Genomic DNA, 15141 nt, shown 5'->3' on the forward strand with positions numbered 1-15141 from the left:
TTGCATGCATGCAGGTCCTGACACAAGGGAGAAAATGACATTTTGAGGGATTGGAGAGGCGTCCTGGTGGCTGGGAGCAGAGAGCTAAGGAGAAAGTGAAGTTGAAGTTGGGCAGGGAAGGAAAAAAGAAGCTGAGTTGTATCTGACTTTCTCATGGATTACCTTTATCCTCAAAAGGGGGGAAATGATAGAAAGTTTTAAGGAGACTGTGACTCTGTCAGCCTTAGATCAAAAGTCATTCTTTCTTAGAGAAGGCCTGGCCATCTACTCGATTTCCATTAGGTTTCTCTGGTTAAACATTATCAAGGAACACAGATATTTTCTTTCAGAGCGCTTACCCAACTTTTTAATGGTGATTTTCATGTTTATTTTTTTAATGGCTATCATCACTAAAAATGCAAGGATCGCAGTGACTCTTCTAACCAGTCCATATGCAGTGTTTACACAGTGGCTGACACATGGTGGAAATGTAATAGTGATTGAATACATGAATCACATTGACTGTGTTTGGGGGTTTCTTTCCCTGTATCATGGGCAACTCTTGCAGAAGACCAGGTGAAATGAGGGCAGGTTCAACAGATGGGAGGTGGTGAAGAAGTGGGCAAACACCGAGCAGCACCCAGGAGGTAGAAACAATGGGATCTTGTGATGGGTTACATAAGAGGGAATGGGGAAGGTTTGCTCAGGGTTCAGATTGAAGCAATTAGATCAGTATTGTTGCCATTTATTGAGATAAGAGTTCCAGAAGAGGATCCCAATGGGAAGAGATAATGAGTTCAGTCTGGGGCATGGCTATCTCAAAGGTTGGCTTTAGTGTTATGTTTGACTTCTTTTTTACCCACTGCATGTAAGGGGTCTGGTCTCAGATGAAGAACTTTCCCCCATTCTGTATGTCATGCTACATTTCCACCTACCTCTCATCTGTTGATTGAGTCTTTTGTCCATGTAGAGTCTGATGTGAGGAATTCTCTTTTTTCTGCTTTTCAGATGGTCACTCAAGAAGTAGTGTGGGAGGGGCGCCTGGGTGGCTCAGTCGGTTAAGCGTCTGACTTCAGCTCAGGTCACGATCTCGCAGTCTGTGAGTTTGAGCCCCGCGTCGGGCTCTGGGCTGATGGCTCAGAGCCTGGAGCCTGCTTCCGATTCTGTGTCTCCCTCTCTCTCTGCCCCTCCCCCGTTCATGCTCTCTCTCTGTCTCAAAAATAAATAAACGTTAAAAAAAATTAAAAAAAAAAAAAAAGAAGTAGTGTGGGAAAGACCACACAAGAGTGCTTCAACCTCAGGTACATTCTTTATTTCTGAGGAGGCTTCTGTTCTCATTCCAAGTACTTTCCTCTTGACTCAACATGGTTGATGGACTTGATGGGTAAGTTTGTGTACTTTAGCCAAAACTTTTTTGAGATTCTGTCTTGCCCACAACTCCTAAAAGAGATTCCTATTTATTATGGTCTCCTCTTCTGTCAGCTGAATCTTGTTGAATTAGAAGTTGAATTGAAGTAGACTCTTGGTCCAAGGCCAGCTGACCATAGCAGTGGTCAGTCAAATTCTCTCAGGAATTTGAACTAAGAGACAGAGAAGGAATCAGTGTAGGTATTTAAGCTGAAAAGTCATGTAGACTTGGGCCTGGGTACTTTGAGGGACCAGGAAGATACGAGTAGATGACCCATGGTGAAAAGACAGAAGCAGGAAATAGATACAGAAAAGACCAGCTGGAAGGAGGAGGGGAGGGAAGAGTGGGTTCCAGTCTCTGTGAAGTCCAGCTGCACTCTGTTTCAGTGGGGTTGACAGGACTTTATTTCCTTTCTCCTCACAATCAACTGCAACCCATACAGAATGGGAATTTTACCTTTCCCCATGTAGGAGCAAGCTGGGAAAGGAGTCTCCAACATTTGTTTGTATCCATTTACTTTTTAAAGAAAATTTAAGAGAATTATGAAATGTTTCAGATATACAGCCAAATAAAGAGAATGATAGAGAACATTCATATATCCACCAACTAGATTGACCAAATATTAACATTTTCTCTCTTGCTGTATTTAGTTGAGGTCCCTTATACTTCTTCTTAACTCCATTCTCTTTTTCCCTTCCTCAGAGGTACCAATGTCCTACATTTGTTGTTTTTGTTTATTCTTTTTATAAAATAATCTCTATACCAAACATGGGACTCAAACTCATGACTCTGAGATCAAGAGTCATATGCACTACCAACTGACCCAGCCAAGCGCCCCCTCATTTGTTGTTTTTAAGATATAATTTTACCATATTCAGTATGTGTATTAACATCATAAACTATTGTTTTTGCTTGGTATTAAAATTTATATAATTGCTTTTATTCCATAAAAAACTCTAATATTCTTTTCAGTCAATGTTATATATTTTAGATTTGTCTGTGTTAGCAGCTATAGGTCTATTTTTTTTATTTGTACTATTGTAGAGTACCATTATGTGATTGTATCATAATTTATCTTTTCTTCTGATGATCTCCCAATTTTTTCTTATAGTTTTCCAATTATAAAAAAAATTACAATTAATATTCACATGCATGGGTCCTATTGAACACACATGGGGTTTCCATGGGGGAATATCCTTAGAATTGCAGTTGCTAGACCATAAGGCTATGTACATTTTCAACATAACTGGATTTAGCCAAATTATTTTCTAAAGTGGTTGTACTAATTTTGTTTGCTGCAAGTTCCAGTTGCTCCATATTCTCACTATCATTTGATATCATTAGACTTTCTAATCTTTGCCAACTAGATGGATATGAAATATAATTTACATTTCTATGAGTGTAAGTTTGTAGATATGAGGTTGAACGTATTTTCATATTTTGGCCATTTCAACTTTTTCCCCCTAAGAATTGTCTATTTATTCCAGTTGCCAATTTTTTCTATAGGATTGTTTGCCTTTTGCTTATTTAATTGTACTTTTTTATTTGTTTTGGATATAAAGACTTTGTTGGTTATATGTCTATCATATGTCTTTTACTTATCTGTGGTTTGTCTTTTCAGTATAAGGTAGCTTAATGTTATAGGTTTCAGTTTTAATGGGAAATTTATAAGCCTTATTTGTGACTGGTATTTTTTGAGAGAGAGAGAGAGAGAGAGAGAGAGAGAGAGAGAGGGAGAGGGAGGGAGAGAATCTTAAGCAGGCTTCACACTCAGTCCAGAGCCCATGAGTTCATGACCTGAGCCAAAATCAAGAGTCAGACACTTAACTGACTGAGCCACCCAGGTGCCCCATGACTGGTGCTTTTTGTGCTTTAAGACATCCTTCCTTACCCTGAAGTTCTAAATATATTCTTTCATTTTCTTCCAGAGGTTTTTAAATAATTGTCTGCATTGAGGTTTTAGATCTATGTTGAACATATTTTTTGTATGGAGTGAGGAATATAATTTTCCCCCCACATGAATGCCTAGTTGCATGAACAGCATTTATTTATTGTCTCATTTTCCCTCAGTGACGTATATCATCACCATACCAGGTACAAATGTTCATTATAGTAAAAGCTCTATCTCTGGACCCTCTATTTTGTTTTCTTTGCTTCTTTAGCAATGCCACACTATTTTTTAAAATATAATTTATTGTCAAATTTCACACTATTTTAATTATAACTTTATGATGTTTTAGTATTTATTATAATGATTATGCCCATTTTGTTCTTATTAAAAAGTTTTGATCAATTTTTCATCATTTGAGTTTCTTTACACATTTTAGAAGCAACTTGTCATGGATCTTGAAGATTCTTGACTGAATTTATTGAAATCATGCAAAATATTTAGATTAATTTGAGGAGAATGGCCAGTTTTCTAATATTATCCTCCCACTTTATGAACACAACATATTTCATTTATGTTTTCTTCAGCATCTTTCAATAAAATTTTATTTTCTTCTTCAGACATGTAATATACAGCTTTTGTTATTATTATTTATTGACATTATTATTTTTCTATATATAAAACTTTAAAAATATTATTTAAAACATCTTTGTATGGGGGTGCATGGGTGTCTCAGTTGGTTGAAAGCCTGACTCTTGATTTCAGCTCAGGTTGTAATCACAGAGTTGTAGGATCAAGTCCCACTTTGGGATCTGTGCTGAGTGTGAAGCCTGCTTGAGATTCTCTCTCTCTCTCTCTCTCTCTCTCTGTCTGTCTGTCTCTCTCTATCACTCTGTCTCTTTTTCTCTCTGCCCCTCTCCTTCACTTATGCACTCTGTGCACTTGTGACTTGAGCACAACTGACTTTTAGAAATTGATTATATCTGTAACAATCTTGCTGAATTTTCTTATTGGTTCTAATTTTTTGTTTTCTATTTATTTTGTTCTTAATTTTTATTATTTTGTTTTTTTTTTTAAATTCTACACATTACATTGTTATTTTCTACATTCTTGTTATTTAGCTACTTCTCCAATCTTTATTTTCTAAGGGTATATATTTACCTGTAAATACAACTTTAGCTGCATCTTATAAGTTTAAATACATTATATATATTTTTGCTCAGTTGTAATTACTTAATGATTTACTATATTCAAGGGGTTATTTAAGAATGCATATGTATTTATTTTTTTTAGCATATTTATTTCTTAAACTATCTTTGTCTATCTATAATTAGTTTTGATGTAATTATAATTTGTTAGAAAATTTGTTCTGTATGATGTTGACACTTTAAAAATTTATGAGCAGTTCTCTGTGCTGGTTCAAGTTCAGTTTTTATTCATGCTCCATGGATATTCTTTGTTGGTGCAGCACTCTTAGATTCATGTCTGTTTGATCAAACTTACTTTGTTGCTTGAGTCTTCAATATCTTTAGTAATTTTATGTACTTGCTTTATCCATATTGGATAAAAATAACCTAAAATCGCCAAGTATGATTATAAAATTTTCATTTTCTAAATGTAATTTTGTCAGTTTAAAAATATTTTGAGACTAAATCATTTTTTGCATAAAATAACAGGATTTTTATAACTTCCTGGTGAATTATTTTCTGGATCAGTCTACAGTGGCCCCTTATGATAGACTATTATTGTTATTTGCTCTCCCTGCTAAGGTAAGATTTTACTTCTCTTCTCCTTGACATAAGATTTGGTTGGGTTCCTTGGTTTGGGCAGTGAAGTCAAGTGGAAGTGAGAAGCATTACTTGCAACCAGATTTAAGAGCCAAGTTTTAAAGCCATAGTGCTTTTTTCTTTCCTTCTGGCCATGACACCAGCAAAGTTTTAGATAGAAACTAATCCATTGGCTAGGGTCCAAGGGAGTGAATGTATTGTAAAGACAAGCTGCTCTCTATCTGTGATAGACATGCTGTTGATTGAGAAATGAGCCTTTTTTGAATGTTACTGCAATATTTTGGATTGTTTGTTACTGCAGCCTAACCTAACCTATCATGACCAATACTTCCAATTTATTCCTAATAATGCCTTTTGCCTTAAGGTTAATTTTGTCTGTCATTACTATAGCTGCTCCAGCTCCAGCTTTAGCTGCTCCAGCTTTCTCTGAAATAGTGTTTGCTGACATGTCTTTTTCACTCTATTTCCCCTCAACCTTTTTGAGTCTCATACTTTTGGTGTGTCTTCTGTAAACCACATTTAGCCTAATTTTTTTTTTAAATTCCACTATGAGATGCTCTGGCCATTTAAATTTATTGTTATTACTGATGTATTTCTTCCATCTTATTTTGTGATTTCTGTATCTTTTGTGAAAAGTACAATAGCATGTACTTTTCACCTTTGCCTCTCTCTTATCATCTCTAAACTGGTATAGTAGGCTGAATGGTAGCCTCTAAAAAAGATATGTCCAATTCTTAATTCCCAGAATGTATGAATATTACCTCATATGGCAAAAGAGTGAGTATTACCTTATTTGGAAAAGATGTCATTAAGTTAAATATCTTGAGAGAAGATGCTTGGCCTGTATTATATGGGTGAGCCTAAGCGCAATCATGCATATTTTTTATCAAACTGACACACAGACGAGGAGGGAGCAGTGTGACTGTGGAGGGAGGATTGGAATAAGGTGGCCACAAGCCAAGGAATGCTGACAGCCACCAGAAGCTGGGAGAGGCAAATATTGGTTACTCCCTTAGAGCTTCCAGAGGGACTGTGGCCTTGACAACACTCTCATTAAGACTTCCAGCTTCCAGAGTTGTGAGAGAATAAATTTCTATTACTGTAAGCTATCCAGTTTATGATTATGTGTTACAGCAGCCACAGAAAACTAATACAAGTGGAAATAATAGCGTTCTTATTCCATGGGATCATTGTGAGAATTACGCGAGATAATACAGGTAAAAAACTTATCCATCAGTGTCTAATCTACATTAAGTGCTCAAATAACTTTTAGGCATTATTACAATCATTATTACCAGTAAAAATATGCTTTAGGTAGTGTTCTCTAGAAGAACTTGAGATGGAGATTCTTGTGCAACTTATTTATTGAAGGGACAAAACCTGTAAGGGAGTGAGGGCAATAAGGTAGGTCAAGGGAACAGTCTAGAGTCTAGTCATTAGACAAGAGCTGAAGTCTAGTCTTAGCCTAATCCTTGGGGATCTACAAATGGCACCCAGAGTTTCCCCCCTTGAGAAAATAGAGCTAAGCTTTTCTACTCCTGTATCAGTCAGTCACTGGATGAAGCAATAGGGAATGGGGGCCAGAGAGGGTAGTGAGATATGGAGGTAACATAGCCTCATTGTCATTTCAGGGTGAACCAGCTCTTCTCAACCAAGGGCAAGTCTCCTGAATAGAGTGTAGCTGTGAGCTGTTAGCATCCAGTCCTCATAGAAGCTGGGGGAATAAGCATTATCTCAGATAGAGGGGGTGTTTCTGGGATAACACATATTGTACCTACTACATAATAGAAACTGAAAGACAATGGAGTAATATTTCAAAACGCTAAAGAAAAAAATCACTGTCAACTCAAGATTTTTAGCTTCAATTCACATATTATTCAAATGCTAGAAAAACACAGTAGTGTTTTCAGACAATAGTGTGTTCTAATAATGCTTTCGGAAAAAGATATATTAAAGAATGTATTTCAGTAAGCAGAAAAGTGAATTAAACAATGAACAAGTGGAATTTGAAATAAAAAATACATTACTATTTACAATAGCTCCTCAAAATGAAATAGTTAGGTATAAATCTAACCAAATATGTACAGGACCTATATGGGGAACACTACAAAACTCTGATGAAAGATATTAATGCAGAACTAAATAAATGGAAGGATGTTTCAAATTCATGAGTAAAACAGCTCAATATTGTCAAAATGTCAGTTCTTCCCAACTTGATCTATAGATTTAATGCAACCCTCTCCAAAATGCTAGTGAGTTGTTTTGTGGATATCTCCATAGTTTATGTGGAGAAGCAAAAGACCTAGAACAGCCAATACATTTTTTTTTGTTTAAAGTTTTTTATGCTTATTTATTTATTTTTTGAGAGAGAAAGTGTGTGTGCACATGTGCATGAGTGTGTAAGGGGGAGAGAGAGAGAGAGAGAGAGAGAGAGAGAGAGAGGAAAGAGAGAATCACAAGCAGGCTCCATGCTATCAGCACAGAGCCTGATGTGGGGCTCAATCCCATGAACCAGGAAATTATGACCTGAGTGGAAATTAAAGGTGAGACGCTTAACTGATTGAGCCACCCAAGCATCCCCAGCCAAGGCATTCTTAAAGAAGTACAAAGTTGGAGGACTGATGCTACCCAACTTCAAGACTCACCATAAAGCTACATTAATTATGACAATGTGGTATTGGTGAAATAGATCAATAGATAATAGATAAGTAGAATACAGGCTAAAAATAGACCCAAGTAAATATAATCAAATGATCTTTGACAAGGGAGTAAAGGCAATATAATGGAACAAAGAGAGTCTTTTCAACAAATGGTGCTAGAACAACTGGACACCCGCATGTGAAAAATGAATCTAGACATGGGTTGCACCTTCACAAAAATTAAGTTAGAATAGATCAGAGATGTCCGTGGAAAACACAAAACTTTAAAACTCCTACATCAATATAGGAGGAAATCTAGATAACCTTCAGTATGGCAGTGACTTTTTATGTACAACCTCTAAGGAATAATCCACAAAAGAAATAATTGATAGGTTGGACTTCATTATAATTAAAACTTCTATGCTGTGAAAGACAATGTCAAGAAAATGAGAAAACAAGTCACAGACAGGGATAAAATATTTTTAGATACACATCTGATAAAGGCCTGTTATCCACAATATACAAAGAACTCTTAAAACTTAACAATAAGAGGGGTGCCTGGGTGGCTCAGTCAGTTAAGCATCTGACTTCAGCTCAGGTCATGATCTCATGGCTCATGAGTTCAAGCCCTGCATCAGGTTCTGTGCTGACAGCTTAGAGCCTGGAGCCTGCTTCAGATTCTGTATCTGTCTCTTTCTCTGCTGCTTCCCTGCTGGCCCACTCTCTCTTTCAAAAATAAATAAACTTTTAAAAAATTAAAAAAAAAACCCTTAACAATAAGTACATGAACAGCTTGATAAAAAAAGGACAAAAGACTTTAATAGACACCTCACCAAAGAAAATATACAAATGAAAACAAGCATATGAAAAGATGTTCCACATTATATGTCATTAAAGAATTACAAATTTAAACAATAAGAAGCTCGTAAGTGGCTCAGTTGATTGATCCTCTGACTCTTGATTTCCACCTCAGATCATGATTTCACATTTCACAAGATCAAGAGCTGAATCAGGCTCCACGCTGACAGCATGGACCCTGCATGGAATTCTCTTTCTCCTTTCCTCTCTCTGTCCTTCCCCCACTCACATTCTCTCTCTGTTTCTCAAAATAAATAAATAAACTTAAAAAAATAAAATGAGATACTACTGTACACTTATTAGAATGGCCAAAATCCAAAACATTGACAGCACTAAATGCTGACAAGGACGTTGAGCAACAGGAACTCTTATTCATTGGAATAAGGTAGGAATGTGAGATGGTATAGTCACTTTGGATGATGAATAGGCAGAGCACAGAGAATTTTTAGGGCAATGAAACAATTCTGTAGGATCTACAGCAGTGGACATGTGTCACTATACACTTATCAAAACCCACAGAATGTGCAATACCAAGAGTGAACCCTAATATAAACTATGGATGTTGGGTAATAATGATATGTCAGTGTAGTTTCGTTGATCATAACAAATGTATAGCTGCGAAGAGGAATGTTAATAGTGGGGGAGGTTGTATTTGTCTGTGATAGGGGTGGGACATGAAACTTCACATTGAAAATGTGTTCCAACACTGAGAATCATACAAATAGGAATCCACATCTAGATACCTCACAGTAAAATGGCAACATATCAGGTACAAAAAGATAAAAATAAATTTCTCATCTGAAGAGAGAAAATAGGCTACTTACAAAGGAATTACATTAGAATAAGGGCTTACTTGTTATCAGTGGTGTTTACTATGGGCAAAGGGTTTCAGAAATTAACAAAAAAGTGTATGTGTGTGTGGGTTTGTGTAAGGTATTGGAAGAACTAGCTTGAGAGAGACAAGAGGATGGGAGAGAGGTTCAATGGAGTGATGATTTGCTCAACTTTGGATGGGATGAATGTGAGGCATTGAGGAGACCAAGGGAATGACAGAAAGGGAAGAAGGTCAGATGTGGTCATAGAACAGATGATTACATGGCCAGCTGCATGTCCCACTAATGAGGAATGTTGGTTGCATCCATGATTTAACCACCACACAGGACCCTTGGCCATGTTCATATGAGTTATTAAAATGCTTATAGCTTGGCAAGATCTCACATAATACAGGTGAGTCGGCTAGAGTTCAAAGAATATACAGATCCTAGCTAAAAGGGTGAGGAGAAAGAATCATAACAGTGGAGGGTGGGTAACTGAGAATTGGAGGTCAAATGGGGAAGTGTTGCTATTAGAGAGTCTGTCTAGAGCATAAAATACTAACCCAGTGAAAAAACACAATGACAACAAGATCCAGTCCTGCTTAAGGAGAGCTGTCAGGAGCTAGGTGAGTGTCAGATTTTGAGGTATAGGCTAGAATCCAGGGTATGACACAGTGTATGTAGAAATGTAGGTAGATGTTATGGTCTGGTCTGGCAAGGGAAATGAAGAGTACTGTGACTTGAGTGTAGGGAAAGCTACATGTGTTCTCAGACTTTACTCTTAGCACATATGGATTTGTCACAAGTCAGCATGGGCTGCAGAAGGTGTGCAGAGGCACCAAGTTGTTCTGGGTATGCAGGGCTTAGGGAGCATGTCAGTTCTAAGTCCCAAGAGGTGGTGGAATTCAGATCATTCTTTACTCTTTGCCCTGTCTTTGTTGGACAGGAATTGGACTGGGTTTGGGCCTTCAGAACTCCACAGACAGATCCACTCATGTCCTGGGGGAGGTAAAGGCAGGGAGTCCTGTTTGATCCTGATAGGACTGACCTTACATGCTTCCTATGCAGCTTCAAGTAGACCTGGTGCTAGACCTTCGAGATTACCTTGCAGGTAGCAAGCTCTGTTGCTAAGTAATTACCATAATAACTTTTCCTTTTTATACACAAGAAACCTTCCACTTGTAAGGACAGATTATACAAAACTCTCTCATTATTTCCCCTTTTACGTTGATCTTGAATTCCCTGCTTTTATTAGTGGGCACCACTGTTCCCTGTGATCAAGGATGAAAAATTCCAAGTCACCTTTGCTTCAGTCCTATCTGTTCTACCACTTGGAATTCTCCTCCTAGGTACCCTCCTCTCCTCTTACTGCCAGCCCCTCATTTCTGCCCTCCTGAACTGTTTGTAGTAGTTTCCTACTTGGTCCCTCTCCAGGCTCTTGTCTCTCTAATTTCTATTTTTCTGTTTCCCTCACAATCTCATACAATCTATCAACCAGACCTTTTGCTTTTACCTCTAAGTCATGTCCCCAAACTGACCACTGCCTCAGCCATGCCGTCTTATCTGAGGGAACTTTACTTCTCATTCAGAATACAGCAATAACCCTACTCTTTCTCTCCTGGCCTGAGTGATCTTTCAAAAATGCAAATCATACAATTTCACCTCTCTGCCTTGCTCAGGAACTTCCAGTAACTTCTCATTGCCTTTGGAATAAAATCCAAACTACTTTCCATGGCCTTCAAAATCCTATATAATTTGGGCATGTCAGCTTCTCTGACATTTTCCCTCACCACTTGCTTGCTTTTGCTTAATTGTGACAAGCAGGATTCTACACCAGGATCCTTTCCTTCAACCTCTGTCTTGGAGACCCCTGCCATCTTGCTCCTATAGCATAAATCTTCACCCCAGTACCACTTGCTTAAAGAAGCCATCTCTGACATTCAACTTAATATGGTTCACACCTAATTTCTATTACTTTGCCTTATTTATTTTTTCTTCATGACACATTATCTGAAATTACCTTATTAATTTTATTGTTTATTATTGTCTCCTCCCCTGAAAAGGAAATGTCTGGAGGGCAGGTTAGAACTTGTACCCCCAGCACCTAAAGCAGTGCCTGCCACATATGAAGGAATGAATATGTGGAGTTACTAACTCAATATTCTCAGAATTAAACTTTGGGCATGCCACATTCTAATAAAGTGGATTTTCATTGTCCTTCAATATGCTTCAAAATCTTCCCCAAGCCTCCTTTATATTCTTAAGCTGTATAATGCCCCCTCATATCACTTGTAATCTACCCAATATGTTGTTACACAGATATTCTGCTGTTTGTTACCTTTGGGATTCTCTTCACATCAGTTTCTCTATCTGGTATGTCATTCCCCTTATATCCCAAATTTTTCTTCCTAAAATAAAGCATATCCCATTATTTCTTTTTTTTTGTAAGAGTGCTGCTCTACTATATTCCCTGTCTAAGAAGCTCTTTACTTATTTTCATTTTAATTTCAGTGTAGTTAACATATAGTGTTCTATTAGTTTCCATACATCCCCAGTTTGTACTATCACAACAAGTGCCTTTCTTAAACGCCATCAAAAGAGGGGATCTGTTTCATCCACCCCCCACCCATTTCCCCTCTGGTAACAGTTTGTTCTCTATAGTTAACAGCCTGTTAAAGAAGCCTTTTTTTTTTTAGAATAAAAAAATTATTTTTTTAAGTTATCTCTATACCTAATGTTGGGCTCGAATTCACAACCCCAAGATCAAGAGTAGCTTGCTCCACTGACTGAGCCAGCCAGCCTCCCCAAGAAGCTCTCTTTTAACTCTAAATTGAGACTTATATATTTTATGCTATAACTTGAAGCATTTTACTTTGTACTGTCACAATCATTCACCACAATATCCTAGATATCCAACACTTGCTTCATAGTGGGTACACACTACGTATTTGTTAAATGGATATTATAGTTTTGTGCATCTCTCTCTCTCTATTTTCCAGCTTTGAGATATAATTGATGTATAACATTGTGTAACTTCAAGGTATATACAATATGTTGATTTTATACACTTATATATTGTGATATGATCACCACACTAGTTTTAGCTAACCCCTACATGACATGATGTAATTACCATTCTTTTTTTGTGGTGAGAACATTTAAGATATCTCTTAGAAACTTTCAAATATATAGTATAATACTGATATCAGTAATCACAATCCTGTGATTTAGATTAATAGAACTTATTCACTTTATAAGTTTGTACTATTTGACCAACATCTTCCCTTTTCCCCCATCCCTAGCCCCTGTTAACCGTCATTCTACTCTCTGTTTCTAAGTCCAGCTTTGTTAGATTCCACAGAAAAGTGATATCATGTAGTATTTGTCTTTCTATTTGACTTTGCTTAGCATAATGTCCTCAAGGGTCATCCATGTTGTAGCAAATGGGAGGATTTAATTGTTTTTCATGGCTGAGAAGTACTCCATTGTATGTAACGTCACATCTTCATTCATTCATCCATGGTTGGACATTTAGGTTGTTTCCATATCTTAGCTGTTGTGAATAATGTTTCAATGATCATGGGAGTTCAGTTATCTCTTCAATATACTGCTTTGATTTCTTTTAAATACCCAGAAATAAAATTGCTGGATCATATGACAAATCATTTTTAATTTGTTGAGGAACCTCCATACTATCTTCCACAGTGGCTGTACCAATTTATATTTCCATCAGTAGTGCACAAGGGTTCCCTTTCTCTACATCCTTACATCCTCATGAACACTTGTTATCTCTTGTTGTTTTGATGATAGCCATTCTAACAGGTATGAGACATCACATTACAGTTTTGACTTGCATTTCCCTGGTAATTAGTGATTTTGAGCATCTTTTTATATGCCTGTTGGCCATCTGCATGTCTTCTTTGGCAAAATGTCTATTTGATTTCACTGTCCATTCCTCATTTGGGTATTTTGTTATTTATTTGTATGAGTCCTTTATATATTTTGGGCATTTTGGATATTAACCCATTATCAGATGTATAGTTTGCAAATATTATGTCCCATTCCATAGGTTACCTTTTCATTTTGTTGAATGTTTGTTTTGCTGTGCTGAAGACTTTGAGTTTGATGTAGTTCCACTTGTTTATTTTTGCCTTTGTTACTTGTGCTTTTGGTGTCATTGCCAAGACATATGTCAAAGGGCTTTTTCCCTATGTTTTTTTCTAGAAGTTTTATGGTTTATGGTCTTACATTTAGGTCTTTAATAAATTAAATTTTGTGAGTGGTGTAAGATAGGGGTATAATTTCATTTTTCTGCATGGTTATTCAGCTTTCCCAACACTATTTATTGACAAGACTGTTCTTTTCCCACTGAGTACTTTTGGCTCACTTGTCAAATAGTTTTCAGTGTATGTGGGTTTTATTTCTGAGCTCTGGATTCTGTTTCAGTGTTCTATATGTCTATTTTTATGCCAGTATTCTGCTGTTTTGATTACTATGGCTTTGTAGTATAGTTTGAAATTAGGAAGTATATGTGTCCAGTGTTGTTATTCTTCCTCAGGAATGCTTTAGCTATTTGGGGTCTTTTGTGGTTTCTCTCTTTTTAAAGCAGAAATGTCATGGGAATCTCTTTGTTTTATTTATCTATGAACATCCCATAATACCTGGCATGTTGAATGAGTGAATGAATTAAAGCCATTATTCCTAATTCCAGGGTGTACTTCAACTCAAATAACTATAAATCTCCCCACTTCACAGAACATTCCTTAACATTCTCCTCTCTGGGAGCATTGGTTTGTTTACACCTCTATGAATTCCTTGTTCAGAATGAAAGTATTAGCAATTGATGGTTTTGGTAGACAGAATTCTAAGATAATATACCAAGATTCCAGACCCCTAGTATACCCATACATTTTCCCAGTTATTCAATGAGTAAACTAGATACAACTGTGAAGAGTTGCAGATGTAATTAAGGTCCCAAATCAGTTGACTTTATGATATGGAGATTGTCCAGTTAGGTTTGCTCTAACTACTTGGATCTTATAAAAGCAGAGTTTTCTCTGGCCACAACACAAAGAAGTCAGAGATCCAAAGCATGGTGGAATTGTACCCATAAGAAAATCTTGGTAATAAGGAATAAGGAATGTGGGCACCATCTGGGAGGTGGGGGTGACCCCCACATAACAGCTAGAAAGGAAAAAAGGACCTCCATTGTGCAACTGCCAGGAATAGAATTCTACCAAAGTCTGATTGAACATCAGATTCTACTCAGCCCCTGAGGGAGCCACAGCCCTGGTCAACACCTGTCTCTCACATGGAGCCCAGCTATGCCATGCATGCCCAGACTTCTGACCTACAGAAATTTTGCAATAACAAATTTATGTTGTTTTAATTCACTCAGTGTGGTATTTTGTTATGCAGCAATAAGTATACTAATACAGTGATGATGAGGATGAGAAGGAGGTAGAGGAGGAGAAGGAAGAGGAGGAAGAAGAGGAGGAGGAGGAAGAGGTAGAAATGAACTTTAGAAGAGTTGGAGGAAAGAAAGAGCCAGGGAACCCCCTCCCAAATTTTCAGTCTCAATCTTAGGTTCTCCCTTCTCTAAGCTCTGGAGTGACTACAGGTCTTAATTCTGCCCCTGGCCACTTCAGGCAGCCTCCAGAAAAGAGGACTCATATACGATTAGTGAACGAATGTCTTCCTTTTGTCTGGTTTTTCCTTTTAGGCTTGGAGCAGAGGGGCACACTGTTTTTCCACTGATCCCCTCTCT

The sequence above is a fragment of the Puma concolor genome, chromosome D1 (assembly GCF_028749965.1).
Source record: "Puma concolor isolate L17-30 chromosome D1, mPumCon1.1.hap2, whole genome shotgun sequence".
Taxonomy (NCBI): Eukaryota; Metazoa; Chordata; class Mammalia; order Carnivora; family Felidae; genus Puma; species Puma concolor.